The following is a 9,974-nucleotide window of genomic DNA, read 5'->3' as shown; positions in this document are numbered from 1 at the left end:
GATGATGCGTAAACCAGTGTAGAATTTGTAGAATTTAATCGAAAATATCCAATCGACGTCTTTTCACATGGGACTTCGGGGCTCGAATGACACGTTTCTTCCCTCGCTGTTTCCTTTTAACTATAATCACCCGTCCACCTCCGCCCTGTGTTTTCTTTCTTGCACCATTCAAAGCTTTTCTGGCCATCCTTTTTCCTGCCTGTGAAACATTTCTTTTCGCTGCGGCTTTCAAGGGTTGTCCGCCTAATGTGTCCTGTACGATGTTCAGTCCTGTGTTCAAAACTTCTTTTCCCAATGACATCGCCCCTTTTTTTAGCAGAGGGGTGGCTGTTCGAAATAATCCTCTCACAAGACTTCCAAGACCATGCCCCCGTTGTATTACGGAGCCCCTAAACACAGGGATTCCCATGCCGTGTTGCTTTACATAGAGTGGGGTTTTGTGCATAATTCTGTTAAAGTTGTTCATACGGGTCATTTTGGACCGTTCTACCTTTACGGCAAATTAGAAGAGCGCTCTCGAAAATGTAGTTTCACAATGACTTTCCCACGTTCAAATGGAACCACTTCCCCCGTTTCAGTGGTTAATATAATCTCGATGGTTTCAAAATGATGAATCTTGAGAGGAACGTAGTGTGGAGATGTATAATACATGACGATATTCTCATGTCGTTTGTTGGGTACCACGGAAACCGTTCTTAGTAATGGGACAGCTGCATCCCCCACATGCTGGGATTGTACAATATCGGAATAAATGTAAAATGTATGAAACTGCATATGGACGTCTACCGGTAGAGGGCTCTCAGTCGATTCTCTAATACGGCATTCCCCATCAAATCCCAACAGTCGGGCTAAATAGCAAGATATGACAATTTCAAACCGTTCCCTCATGTCTATGTGGCATCGTCGGGATCTTCTCTTGAAATAGAAACCGAGCTTTGAGCGGATCGCATCTGGAAGGATAGAGTTGATGGCTTCGCATAGGTCGTCTCCTGAACTGTAAAATCCTGTGGGAACCTTTAACATATGCGTTAAGGCTAGAGCGTCGTCGGGGCCTCCATTTGAGGTGTACAGCTTTATCCAGTTTTGCCCGTCTTTCAAATTCCCCCATGTATTTTGAAATTGGATTTCCGCAAGCCCGACTTCGAAATCTTCGCTCAGTGAAAGCGGTCTGTGTAATTTGGTGGTGAAGTGACATGTCTTGTTTTCCGGAAAATAACTCATGGAACTGTTACTTGGTAATGTGACGTAAAACTGTGAACCCATTTTGTATATCCTATTCCTTTCCTTCTCACACCCTAAAATGATAGCTCGGCTGTAGATAATCTACTTTTAACGGTTTTCGATTCTCTGTACCCAACTATCAAACTCATTGCCATACCCTTTCCAACGAACCAGATACTCCTTTCTCCCCCTTTTCTTCCGCGTTTTCAATACTTTCTCCACTGTATAGAGTTCCTCCTGTGATTTTGAGACTCTTTGCAGTTCGCGTTCATAGAAGGTACCTTTTATGACATGCCCGTTAAAATCCTTTATCCTATACACCACAATAGGTCTTGCTATTCTTGCCTTAATGGTAAATATTTCTTCCGACCAATTTGCTTTGTAACCCTTTTCAAAACGCAACTTACTCTTGCTGATACGTACCTTGTCACCTACCTCGAATTTGAATATTTTACATGACCTAGCTTTCTTGTATAGCTGCTTTCCATATAAAACATCCAAAGCTTGTTTTTGATTTTCAATGTTTACCTGGTTAGGTTTCATGCGAATACTGGTATGGTATGTATCGTTGTACCCTTTCATAACTTTCTGTATCACATCAATATATCTGTAAGAGTTTGTATGGGTAAAATAACGCCAAAGCCTTTCCCTTATGGTCCTGTTCAATCTTTCTACAACCGAACCTTTCACTTCGTTTTCTGTCGTGAAGAAAGAGATGCTGTTGGATTTAAGGTACTTTTGAAATTCATTGTTTATAAATTCGCTTCCCTTGTCCGTATGTAACATAACGGGAAACCGTTCATCGCCCGTTATTTGTTTAAACGCTTCCGTTATAGTCTTACCCGTTTTATTCTTAATTGGAATAGCCCATGCATACTTCGACAGCACATCGATACACATTAACAAGTAACGGTACCCTTCATTGTAATCCTTTAGATTTTGGACATCTAAGAGATCGGCTTCCCAAACATCATCCATGCCTCTCACAACAACTCTATTGCGCACAAACCTTTTTCTCACAGGGGCATGCAAGGTATAACTGTCTTGTTTTTCCAACCATTTTTTCACGGTTTCATAAGGCACTTTCTCGAATCCGTTCTTTTTCAAAGATTTCCATAATCTCACACTACCACCTAAACTCGCTTCATTGGAGGAGTCATAATAAAGTCGATGTAATGTCTTCTCTAAACCTTCCATTCTCCGTCTTCTCTATCTCATGTCACCTCTTGCAATGAAGTTACATCGTTCCTTACTCTTTATTTGAAAGAATTAACACAAGAAACAGGTACAATAGATATCTGGATTCGCGATCGATTGTATTATTCAACATGGAGCTGCGTTTATATTAAATTACAATATGACATACATGATCAACAAGAGAGGGTATTATAACGTATATGACACAATATTATCATTCAAAACCTGGATATCAATAGTCATAATGTAGTAAGCTATATACAAAACAATGTACAAGAACGATTTGTATTTATACGGTTTAACGGTCCATGGTACATTATATTCACGCAGTTCTTTGATAAATGCGGGTAATAATTCTTTTTTAATCTCCTCCTCTACAGAAAAGTAGATGTTGATAAAATAACATAAAGCCACTGTGGCTCGTTGCCTGATTTTAGGGTGAGATTTATCACCGATGCAATTTAAAAGTAACGTTTGAACAAAAGCGTTCAAATCATCGTCACGGCATAGTTCAATCTTTTCTAATCGTTGAAATTCTTCCATCGTCACAATATGTTGACACGTGGTCCGTAGATTTGAAAGGTCGGTTTTCGAACAGGACGTTGCGCTCGAGCATTGGATGATCGTAGAAAGCAACAGCCATCCAGGTCCCTGCCCTATATACAGTCTGGCTCCGGTAACCCCGTCTCCTCCTTCATGGCTCTGTACACTGTCCGAGTAGCGGCATCCACTCCTTCGACGTGTAACGCCATTTTCTCCCTCCTTTCTTTCAACTCCTCTTCCGTGTCGCCCTTCAAAACATATTTGAGATATTCTGTGACGAGGTACGGGTCCATCAGCTCTGGTTTCAGCCACATCACTCTCGCAACGTGGGGGTAAAATTTGGCCACCTTCTGAGGGTCCAAGCACTCCACCGATTGCCGTACTTTCATCTGAGGATTTTCTTTGATCAATTCTTCCACCCATGTCGTGGGATATTTGTTCATGTCTTTGAAAATCTCAATAATAGCCAGATATTCGATGACCATGAGCAAGTCCGCCTTTTCCACTTGTTTCTGAAATTCTTGACACCAGTCGGTATCGTCTACGTTTGCGTTTGTATTATTACACATGTTGTATGTAGACGGTCCCAGTTTTTTTTAGTGTGACTCCTTCTTCGTCGAATAATGACGAACGATGGTTTTTCTCCACCCTTTATAGAGGTTTCCTTGTTTTGTAACTTATTGTTTTACCCCTTCCTTCATGTCCCATCACGTTCCTGCATTACACCCCCTGTCGCAATCCAATGATGTCATGGATGACTATATCGAGTATGATGTCATAGAACTCCCCTTGTTTTTTATCCTACTTTATACCCCCACCCATTTCATGTCACATCGTGTTCGTACCCCTACCATTGCATTTCCCTGTTGCAATCCAACGATGTCCTTATCGATGTCATCCATGATGGTACTGACTGACGTCAGTACCATCATCTTCCATCGTGCTCCGATGTCACTGACTGACGTCAGTGACATCGATAGATTAGGGTTTGGGGTAGGGTTAGGGTTGCTGGTACATGTTGGGTTAGGGTTTCGGGTAGGGTTACAGTTGCTGGTACTCTTACGGTTAGGGTTACGGCTAGGGTTAAGGCTAGGGTTCGTGTGACGTCATGACGCCCAAGACACCCTCATTATGTATTCAAGACCCTCATTAATATTCATGACCCTCATTAATATTCATGAGGGGTTACGTAACATTACGTCATGACGCTGGAGACAACCTTATACTACTTGCGGACTATCGGACCCGCGGTCTATCGGACCCGCGGTCTATCGGACCCGCGGTCTATCGGACCCGCGGTCTATCGGACCCGCGGTCTAACGGACCCGCGGTCTATCGGACCCGCGGTCTATCGGGATGTCCCCGAAAATACATACAATTAGGCATCCCAGATATAAAACTTACATAATCGATGACAGTATACAGGAAAAAACCACCTTCATTGAATGAAAAAAAAACAGTATTGTAGGGATCAAAGAGAAGAAAGGAAATTGGCAACAGTTAACGAGGAGGGCTCTTACAATCCATTTGTCTAAATGTGAAAACCTAAATAATGCACCAACGTACTATATGAAGAGTCAGTCGTCCACCGGATAGGGAAGGGGATTTTGAGGGAGGGTCGAGGGGGGGGGGGGTGGTGGGATTGTTTGGGCCGAGGCTATGTAGTGAGCGAGGATCGAGGCCGAGGTAACGGTTTTTATTTTTTTAAAGAATATTGGTAATGAGTTCAATTCGTCTAGGTTTTATTAACTATTTTTTTTTTGTATTTGGACAATCTCTTAATCTCTTTTTTATGTTTCGTTGTGAATATTTTGACACTCGGAAAAGAGAATGAGTATGTTTGAGTTTATAGGTAGAGTTTATACTAATGTATATATACATTCATTATAAATATTATTCATTACTATATTGGAAGAAAGTGTGATATTGAGAGTTTTAGTGTAATACCCAGTGATTTGATACTGTATCACTACATTCATCCATGTGTTTAAAAAATAAAATAAGTAGCAGTTGAAGGGGAAAATTTTCAATATATCATATTAGTGCTTCCAAAAAGGAAGAACATAATTTTTATAGTGTTAAGTATATGAGATGTCAATCAATATATTATTTTGCAAAGAGACGATATTAATTCGTTATATGTATTTTCTTTGTATATATATATATATATATCTCAAAGAGTTCTGCGTCGGCGTCATAATGTAGAAACAAATGAAGACTTAATAGAAACGCCGTGAGGAGACATAATCTTCCAAATTTTCGGTCATAGACCTTCTTCAGGGATGAATTTATTAAATCCAAAACAGGTTGCATCATTTGGTGATGATACCAACGCGCAATAAATACAATGCGCAACAACATAACGCGACAGGTGCATTGTTAGAAGATATTGTGACGTAATGAGTAAAGTCCAGGCAACTTTTATGACGTAGAGTAAAACGGCAAGAGTCTATCGATTCATCGGTACACGGTAAGAAAGAAAAGTTCACTTGGTCTCAGGCATTGGGAAGGCGCGGAAAGACACATTCATTCCGTGGGGGGCGAGGGTCCCGAGACTGTAGATCAGCTTCTCTTCTTTGAGTTTGCGATCCGTCTCACGGTCGCAAGAGATGGCAACGCATACCTGTAGATCGTTGATGAAATGTCCAGGTTGGTTGAAATGCGTTGCAACTGGAAGGCCAGGTGTGTTAAGTCGGATCGAACGCAGGTGCTCTCTTACCCTGTCTGCCAGACGTCGTTTGATCTCTCCAATATAAAGCTTAGAGCAGCGAGAGCATCGTATAGCATATACGACGTTTCTGGTGGTGCACTTGAAACAGGCCTTGACGCGCCAAGTTCTTCTGGGTCATTGGATGACATCTCCCCTCATGACGTAGGGACAGGTATTGCATCTCGGCCTGCCGCATTGAGATGTGCCAGGTGCATCTGCGGGTTGATTAGGTGGCAATTTGGAACGAACGAGATGGTCACGCAGAAGCGGTCTGTCCGATATGCCAGAAGTACGGGGTTGTCTCCTAAAATCTCCTTGCAAGAAGGAGATGACAGGAACAGCTTGGCGTTGTGTATGATAGATCGTGTAATGAGTGCAGACGTGGGATGATAAGTCATCACTAGTGGAACTCGACGACTCTTGTTGTTGTTTATCTTCCCAGTCAAAGCTTCGTCCTGCGAGATCAAACTAGATCTTTGAATGGAGTGTTGAATGAGCTCCTGAGGGTAGCCTCTCTTCACGAAGAAATCACCCATCTCGGCAGCCCGTTGTTCATATTTATATGAAGTAAAAAAAATAATTCTTCAAAATACCAAGATTGCTTGATGATATTTCAAATGGTATTGACTGACATAAACAAATTAATAATCTAGGGGATTATAGTATTCAGTCCTTTAAATTACCAAGTCTGACTCGACAAACCTCTTGTTGTACTGAAAAATTGCATTTATAGCCTCATAGAGTCTGAACATTATGATTGAATTCAAATCAAACTTGCAAAACACAATGTTGAACAGTTTCTATAAATGTACTTTGGTTTCGAACGACAATATGAATATAGATAATGAACATTAAACAGGCTTTCCTATATACCCTTTTATCGAGATAGATTAAAACACATCGATTGTCAATCTGTGCTTCTTTTAAGTGGTGTGCTATAAAAGGGAATATTATTAGTTAATATAAACCCCTCAAAAAAAGTTTGGAAATCTGTGTTTGGCCATTAATTTCTCCCAACTCCCTTTTTTACACAATGCATATTTTACATCATTCAAACGATCATTTAATTATCTTTAAAGTGATACCATGCTTGTTATGATCATACCATCCCAAAAAGAGCAGGATTCAAAAGTGTTGGATGAGGTCTGAATTGAAAAGCTGCAAAACGAGCAAAAAAAGTTTGGAAATCTGAGTTTGGCCATTAATTTCTCCCAATTACCAATTTTACACAATGCATATTTGATATCATTCAAAAGATCATTTGATTCTCTTTAAAATGATACCATGCTTGTCATGATATTGCCATCACGAAAAGAACAGGATTCAAAAGTGTCAAGGTCTGAATTGAAAAGCTGCAAAACGAGCAGAAATAGTCATCTGGTCATGAAGGGTCAATACAGAACATGATTCTTTTGTCTGTGTCAATAGAGATGTAAATCCATTCAAATCAAGCCCCTGCTTCTGTAGTGATGGTTCTGTGAGATAACATGGTTCGAGTCGTGGTTTGAAATACCCATGCATGTTTGTTTGTATGTTTTTTATGTGTTTGCTTGTGCAGAGGTGTGTTTGATTCCATGTTAATGTTGATGTTTAGGTGCATGAAAATAATTAAAAGAAACCGCTGAGAAACTCACTCATCACCACTGAAAAAAGAACAGTGACTTTCAATATTGTGTCATTTTGCAACTTTTGAATTTTGACCTTGCCCCACATTTCAAGGCACTGCACCTCCGTGTGAACGATAATCACATCATGTAGGGTATCATTTTAAAGAAAATTAAATAATCTATTCATTAATATTAATTACACATTGATATGTACTAAATCCAATGAGGAATTATCGATCAAAGTAAAAAGAAACCGCTAAGAAACTCAATCATCACCACGGAAAAAAGAACAGTGACTTTCAATATTGTGTCATTTTGCAGCTTTTGAAATTTGACCTTGCCCCTTATTTCAAGGCACTGCACCTCTATGTGACCCATAATCATATCATGTAGGGTATCATTTTAAAGAGAATTAAATGCTCTATAATATTAATTACACATTGATATTTACTAAAACCGAGGAGGGATTATCGATCAAAGTCAGATTTCCAAACTTTTTTTGAGGAGTTTAGTATCTGCTTTATGTGGCTGCCCCATAATGAAATATATAATTCATAATAAATGCAGTCAGCATATTTCACTTTCAGGTTTGCCTTTTTACTGATGCCCGTTTCAAGAAAAACCCTTAATGTTAGGCCCTCAACAGTATATCTTGGTGGTTGGATGCGTCTTTCAAATTTGGCAAGTGATACCCTGGGTTATCTTCCCTGCATAACGGCGTAGGTCGACAAACTCCTGCCAAAGAAGGTCAGAAACAACTTTTGTTAATTTTTCCAATGTAATTTTCCAATGATCATAAAGAAGTTTTAAAGTAGGCCTGTATACATCGGCTTGTCCCATTTTCACACACCGGAAGCCCCACAGAATATAGGAACCAAGCAACTAACATACATTTTCCGGCAAATTGTATTGCGGCGTCTACGCAAAATGTTGGGGAGGGGGGGGGATGGCTTTCATCAAAACGCCACCCCTTTCCCGCTGGGTCCGCCTATTTGCTACTGGATTGCTTGTTTTATAACCCCTACGAGTCCCCACATGAGATGAGCTGATAATTTGACGTCACACCCCCTTTGTTTTTCACATTGTTTTGAATGGAATGTGTGACGCCATTGCAGGCGAGGTCTATATCCCCATGTACACAGCGGAAGTTTCTCCATCGCATATATAAACAAACAGTCTTCATTCAGATCTTGAAAGTCTACCAGTATGCCTGTGTTCAATGATTCTATGAATATATATTTATCTTCATTATTTTATTCGCAAAGACCTATAAAGCATAAGAAAAATATTTTTCAGTATCAGTAATGAGATGGAGACAATCATGGCACAACGCATTTTCAAGGGCCAATGCTTGTGTCATATGAATATTTGTATACCATTATTGATATTACCATCCCATCAAAGAACCTCGCATATAGAGGTCTTGAGTGTAAAATTCAAATTCGAATAAAAAAAAAAGTGTAAATGCAGTTATGTTTAATAAAGATTTTAGAAGCCTTTGTCTTTAGCGGACTTCTCCATTTCACAAAATATGAATATTTTGTGATAATGTCTGATACTTCGTTTACTATTGATTGTATTTCGAAATATATAAGCTATTTATTTCTTTCATTGGTAAAATCATGTTTAACGCATTGATTTAATCTTTTCGCCCACAATTATTTTTCTGATTTGCATTTTGTTAAAAAAATAATGACTGAAATGAAAAGATTTTAAACTTTAAAATACCTGTGTTTGACGACGCATTGACATAGTTTATGACGCAATGATACGACCGATAGAACGTTAATAATTCATATATTATGAAAGCGTAAATTGACTTTAGAAAATAAACTTTTAATCTGTCACACAGAGAGCGAATTTCTTTGTGACCAGTCTATGACATGCTTATTTATCTTTTCCGTTAGAATTGACAAAAGATCTAAACAGTTCTAAACGATCTACTGCCGATGTGAACACACCGACCCTCAAAAAGCTCTTTCTCTGCAATGTAAGTTGATCTATTTACGAAACCTATACGTTGAACTGATGTAAGAAGAGCGACCGGCAAAGAATAATGACCTGATGTTTATCCCATCATACATAATGTATCGTACCTCTATTGAATGTTTAGGCCTATCTCAATACATATAGACCTGTAGGAAAACAGAAAATAGAATGGACGTCAATTGCAAATAACTACATGTACCTCACTTCCAGAAGATTGCAACTGAATACACCCAGTTATATCGACCCACTGAAAGTTTGAAATTGAAACCAGTCACGTGCTAGGCAGAGCGGAGATGGAGTTAATGATGAGCAATCAGGGCTGCATGGTCACAACGCTTGCATATCTACACGTGACGTCACTGGTATGCACCTTTCCATTTTAGGAATATAGCCTGAAACAGGGCGGGTACAAGGCAAGACTCGCTCGTGGTACATCGGTGTATAGATATGGTGTGGGTTTTTCTCGGACACATGGAAGCGAGAAACGATACATATCTTTTTATTACTCATCATCTCATTACCCTGTACGATTAAAGATATAGGTCACTGATTCAATGAGAATCTAAGTTCAGTTTGGGGTAATAACGCCCTGCTAAATATCTATAATAAGATCGCAAACCTTTTTACTTTGGAATGTAATTTTCATTGCAGTAATTTGTTGTATTCGACAGGCCCTCTAAAGTTCTGGTTTTCTTTTAATACGTCAA

Source organism: Lytechinus pictus, chromosome 3, assembly GCF_037042905.1.
Source record: "Lytechinus pictus isolate F3 Inbred chromosome 3, Lp3.0, whole genome shotgun sequence".
NCBI lineage: Eukaryota > Metazoa > Echinodermata > Echinoidea > Temnopleuroida > Toxopneustidae > Lytechinus > Lytechinus pictus.
The sequence above is the reverse complement of the archived record's forward strand: the minus strand, read 5'-3'. Positions refer to the sequence as shown.